Below are 6,084 nucleotides of genomic sequence, written 5' to 3'. Positions count from 1 at the left end.
GACATCAGTTGTGTTTACAAAAGGTGAGAAAATTCAGCCTGGGGACAGATAATCCAGCTTGAAGACATCATCCATATCCATCAGAGATCCAGGTTTGGAAGGAAAAAAAAAAAAAAAGTGGAATAGTTTGATAAAGGAACTTTAATAGGTAAGGGAGGTGAAAGCAGGAGAAGATAAAAATGAACAGAATTCCCTTCTGGCTGTACAGGTAGCTTTGATAAGGATCTCAGATTTCTTTACAGATTGTCTAAATGAGCTTTTTGCAGGGGTTGCTTCTGGAATTGGTGAACCCTGTGCTCTGTGAGGTGACTGCAGGTGTTTCCCCCTCTCAAGCTGGTGTCAGTTCTGGGAGTTTGGCTGTTAAAGTCTCTGCAAGAAAAGAGGTGGGTTTGCACTGTCCTTTTCTTGGAAAAAAAAAAAGAGAATAGTTATAGATGGGAAAGAGTGTTCCCCTCCACACACATCATAAACCCTCTGCTTTTTGCACCTGCAAGGTTATTTTCCACCTGGTGTTGCCTCCTGTGCTGTTCAGGGACATTCTGGGATTTTTTGCAAACTATGTCAAATATTTTGAATAAATTCCTCAGGGATATCTCTCAGAATGAACCAAAGGCAAAATTCTTCACTAATACCCACCAGAGGAGAGCAAGCAGGAGTTTCCAGACCAGCTTTGGATTTAGAACACTGAAAACCACCCCACTATTTCCTTCCTGCCTCACCCTTCCAGTCCCTCATGTCTCTTAATCACTGTTGCCAGGCAGGGAATTAATTTAAAACAGTCGGGATTTATCCCCATAAGAACAAAAGAGCAAAGTTAAAAAATCATGTGGGTAACAATCCATTTTAGATGACAATTTCCCCTGGAAGGTGAAATAACTCATTCTGGAAGTTTTTGTACCTGGTGCCTATGGGGAATTTGGGCAGTAACCAAGCATTGAGTGTGAGGCACAAGCAGCTCTTATTTTAAGAAATCAGCTTCACCTTTATTGCCTTTACTTTTTTTGGTGAATCTCATTTTGATAAAAGGACTGTATAAAAAGTAACCCCCTCAGCACTGAAGCCTTTTCTGCTGCATTTCTCTGGAAGTTTTCTGACCAACATAACCTCAGAAATGGTGAAAAATGTACAGTGGTGTCTTCTACCTCCTGGTTGTGGCAACTGAGTGGTAATTTGGTTTTTTAATTCTTTCTCCATATTCTCCATATGACAAAAGTTTTTCTCACAAAAGTGAGTGTTCATAGGGATTTTGACATGTCCTAGGAATCATCTTGTGAGTCCTCTAAATATCAAATGAAGCAGCAGAGGTTGCAAGTTCTGGAGGCAGCAATAGATGATAAGAATTCCTAAAGATAGGAATTCAGGATATTCAAGATAGGCTCAGGAGACAGGATGGAGTGCCAGTTCCATGGATTTGAATCTGACTAGGGACAGGGACAGAGCAAAACAAAAACCCTCTGATTTGTTCTGTTGTTTCTTTTTTTTAAACTTTGAGTAGATCTTATTCAGCTCATCCAGTCAGTGGATCCCAGCCAACTCTTCTGGAATAGCTGTAAGACAGTTTTTTGTTTTTTGGTGGGTTTTTTTAACCTAAAGGGGAAATTCTCCTGTCTGAAATACTTTCTTAATTCCCAAAGTAGGTCAGGAATGCAGCCATTGAGGTTTGTGCTGCCGTGAGTCACGGTGTGCTCAGCTGTTGGGAATGCTCCCGTTCATCAACTGCTAAATTGCACTGGGAACAATAAACACGAAGTGGAAGTATTTCATAGTTTGTTTCATCTTAATTTGTCTCAAAGGAAGGGGATAATTGATTTTGTTTTCCACGAGAAGCTGGTGCCAAACCTGCTGTGGGGATTATGACTTTTCAGGCATCGAAGGCAGTCGTTAGGGATGCTGCTGCAGGGAGAGAGGAGCCAGCCGGCTGACATCACCCTGGGGAAGCACAAACAGCCTCAGCACATCTCCAAAATCGGCAGTGGGAATGGGCCAAGGAGGCTGCGAGCCTCCTCCCTGCGCCCTGGGGACTCACCGCACACCTCGAGGTGAGGGATCATGAATCCTTACAGAGCAGTCAGATTTTCCTCCTCTGCGCTGCTGAAGAGATTGCAGCCCTGCAGGAAGGAGCACTTGGACAGAGCTGGTGCTGCCTGGCAGTGGGAAATGCCAGATCTTTGTTATTGCCCTCCTGCAATGGCTCACGTTTGCTTAGCCAGGGGTAACTTGAACCCTGCGGTGCTCCCGGCTGGAATGGAGCTCATATCCTGCAGATGTGGGGAAAGGAAGCGTGGTGGGAGAGGCAGAGCCAGCAGTGATTATCCTCTGGATGGTGCTGTTGTGTTGTACACACAGCAGAGAGGGCCCGCAGAGCTCCGACTGAACATTTCAGGTGCAGTTCGCTCCGGGAGGGTTAAGGATGTGCTCGGTCCTTTTCTATTCACAAATCCCGTATGTTGTGATCCACCTGCTCTCCAGCATTCCTGAGACTGGCTAAACTTAGCTAATGACTACTGATGAGAAAACTCGTATTTTCTGAGCAATTCCTGGAGGTTTTTTTAGCATCTTATTTAACACTTCCCTCAGTCTCCCAGCCACCAAGAATTAAGCTCTGTTTCACCTGTGGGATGAGTATTTGTTGGTTTGAGGGAGTGCACTGAGCTGGTTGGAGTCACAGGGGAAAAAAGCTTGTTTTTAGTCTTGATTAGACTTCAAAACAGAGGAAGAGAAGGCACATGCCTCTGAGGAAGCTGATGTTCAAAAGGCCAGGACTCTGGTATTTGAATGTTGTTTGTCTTTGTAGCTCCAGATAAGATCTAAAATAGGTATTTCCTACTGTAATGTGTGTGACCTTTCTCTAATGGTCCTGGAACTTTATTGTTTTGTTTTATAACTCTGTCATAAAGATATAACCACAATCCTTACGGAGGAGAGGACGTTGTGGATCATTGCCTCTGTCATTTGTCTTTCTTGTCAACACTGTTAAAACCCTTTTATCAGAGAGAAAACCAGCAGCCTGTGTGGTGTAAGGTATTGTTTTGTGACTGCCTGTGACTCAGTTCTACTCTTCACAACTGATGGAGGTAGAAATCAACTCAAAATATACTTTTTTTATGGAAATGGGAAGGTGGTAAAGGAGTGGTGGAAGTGTTTCGTTTGTAGTAAGGAAAATCTCACTGTCTCAGTAACTCCTGAAAGGTGGTGCTTTGACTTTGTAGTGTCTTCCAGCAGCAGAGAACTGGCTGTCAGCTTCCTTCTTTGCAGCCACCCCAAACTGTGGTAGCAGAGCAAAGCACAGGATCTTTTTAATCCCTCCGGTCACCCTGAATTCCCTTTAGTTGTTCTTTCATGCCAGCAAGGACCACTGAAAAATTCAGCTGTTGAACTTTGGAGGAGAAACAGCCCAGCAGCTAATGGAGATGACTGTGACCTTTGGTGGGAAGAGGCACTTAGTGAAGATGGGACTGGAGGGATAGAGCAGACTGCCTGGGGAAACATTTGCAAGGAGATGGAATGACTGACTGCTCAGGCTTGTCCCAGCATCTGACTCTTTATTAAAAGTTAGAGCTAAAATGGAAGAGTTATAGTTTCTGGATACTTACAAGATGTGGTCAGAATGGCTGTGAGGGAGACACACCTGCTGATTTCTGAACTTTCTGTTTGCTTTGGCTTTTTGTCAGAAGCTCTCCTCTCTGTGTGCTTATATACTTCAGTTTTGAAGGGTCTGACCAGATATTGTCAGCTCCTCTTCCATGCTCTTTGTTCTCTTTGTTTTTCCACTCTGATGTGAAGGCTGTGGATGAGTTACACAGGGTGTTATCTGCATGGCAGCAGTAGAACAGCAGCAGAAACCAAATTGAGAAAATAGAAACCCCAGCTTTCCTCTGTACAGACTACGTTGAAATTTTCACACCCACACACTTGAATCAACTTTGCAGTGGTGAAGTTTGACTTTTGGCATGAGCAAGAAAACTTCTATTTCAGGCAGCACTACATGAAAATTTTAGGTTAGGTTTGCCAATTCATTCTCATCTGTGGGCTGTGTTTTTGTCCTGCAGTAAAGAACTCCTCATCTCCTTTCCTTGTGGCAGGGAAGAGCTGGATGACCTTAGTGAAGAATGGGAGTGTCACCATGTCTGAACCCAGTGGCCTTGAGATAAGAGCAGAGGCATTCTGAAAACTTGTTTTTAGGGGGAAGGTCATCTTCTACCTATTTTCAAGCTGCCTATGAACAGCCAAGAGTGTTGGGCCTCATTTTGTGTGTAAACCATGACAGTTTCAATGTGGCACTGTTAAATTGGCAGTGCTGTGAGTGGGTTGATGGGATGGTTCCCTGAATTTCCTGAGGAAATGGTATTCTGTCCTACACACCTCCTTTGCTTTTTAAAACTGCTGGCAGCACAGCTGAGGTGGGAAATGGCTCCTCAGGACCCCCTCCCCAAGGTTGCCTGAGTTCAAGCAGTGTTTGGACAATGATTTCAGTTTGGGTGGGATTTCTGGAGTTGCACTTGATGATCCTTGCGGGTTGTGTTGGGTTTGCATGGCCAGGTTTTGGTAGAAGGGTGGCTACAGAGGTGGCTTCTGTGGGAAGCTGCCAGAAGCTTCCATGTCCAGCAGAGCCAACACCAGCTGCCACTGTGCAGTGCCAACCAGTCAGTGATGGCAGTAACACCTCTGTGGTAACATATTTAAGAAGGAATAAAAAGTTATTACACAGAAGTACTTACACTCAGGGAAGAGAGGGGTCCGAATGTGTGAGAGAAAGAAGACAGCAAGGTCAGCAGGGAAGGAGGGGGAGGACATGCTCCAGGCACTGGGGTGGGGTTCCCCTGCAGCCTGTGGTGCCGAGCATGGGGAGGCAGCTGTGCCTCCTGTGCCCCTGCAGCCCATGGAGGTTCATGTGGGGGCAGAGATCCACCTGCAGCCCCTGCAGGAGCCCACGCTGGAGCAGGAGGAGCCTGAAGGAACTCCTGGGAAGGCTGAGCTGGAGCAGGGTCCTGGCAGGGACCTGTGGTGAGAGGAGCCCATGCTGGAACAGGTGATCTTGTGGGGATGCACACTAGAGCAGCCTGTTCATAAAATGTTTGAGTACCCAGGCAGAGAAGATGTTTGACCTTCTTCCAATGCCTGTATTCTTTATGTAGGTGTCCATCAGCAGTGGTGTCCTGGAAGGTGCCTCCATTCCCAGGCTGCTTCATAACAAAAGTCTGTCTTTGTCAGCCAGCCTGCTCCTCCTATGGCCTTTTGCAGCAAATGGTTTCTTCTTAAAGGGTGGATTATTCTTGTTTGTACATGGATATACTGCACCCAGGAGTGATCTCCATCCTGCATGACAGTTTGGTGATATTTGTACTGAAAAGCCCATTATGGTGGGGCTGATGTCCCTGCTCACCTTTCTGCAACAAGAAATGAGGCAGAGAGCCTCAAAATGGTGTGAGCATGATCCTGCTCTCTGCACTGATAGCAGCTGACTCAGCTGAGGAAAAGTGATTGTTGAATGTCTTTGGGGGCACAGACATGCCAGCCTTGGGGCTGGGATATGGGAGGACTCAGCCACCATGCTGTGATGGTAATGGCAGGGTTCTGTCCCAGCAGCCTTGGGTCATCAGCATTTGGCATTATCCAAGACAAACCTTCTTTCTTTAAACAAGCCTTCCAGAGGACAGGGTATCTTTTCCTTTCTTTGTGAGTGCAAAATAGGACAAAATTTACCATATGTACCTAATTTTGGAGAAAAAGTTGGCTGGGGTACTGAGTGTCCACAGTTACTTACCATGGTTATTTACAGTTGTGTTTAGGTGCATGTAGGAAGGGATGGTGTAAGGGTGATCTGCTCATGTCTTCTCCAGGTATGAATTCCACTTGCCAGCTGCAGTGTTGATACAAAATTTGATCATCTTGGCTCTGCTCTGAGTCAAACCAGGTTAATAAAACTGGTGACCAAGTGTCTGCAGGCATGAATGTGTCAGTTTGGCCTGCAGGAAGCCCTGACAGTGTTGATGACCATCAAGTCCTTTTTAATGAAGCATGCACTGATAAATGGAACTGCAGGCTTCTGGTTTACTTGAAGTTGTATGGACAGACCTTGTCAAA

The 6,084-nt window shown here is 45.6% G+C and overlaps 1 long non-coding RNA gene across 1 annotated transcript; it reads right to left on the bottom strand.

The window, feature by feature from the left end:
- Positions 1-304: 304 nt before the first annotated feature.
- On the bottom strand, positions 305-2,179 carry LOC130260456 (uncharacterized). Its single transcript, XR_008841782.1, has 3 exons — positions 2,027-2,179; positions 1,840-1,929; positions 305-369 (listed from the first exon to the last, which is right to left on the bottom strand). It is a non-coding gene; the product is annotated as an uncharacterized LOC130260456 (long non-coding RNA).
- Between the last annotated feature and the right edge of the window lie 3,905 nt (positions 2,180-6,084).

This window comes from Oenanthe melanoleuca, chromosome 18, assembly GCF_029582105.1.
Source record: "Oenanthe melanoleuca isolate GR-GAL-2019-014 chromosome 18, OMel1.0, whole genome shotgun sequence".
Taxonomy (NCBI): Eukaryota; Metazoa; Chordata; class Aves; order Passeriformes; family Muscicapidae; genus Oenanthe; species Oenanthe melanoleuca.
Note: the sequence above shows the minus strand (reverse complement) of the source record. Positions and strands in the feature narration are given on the sequence as shown.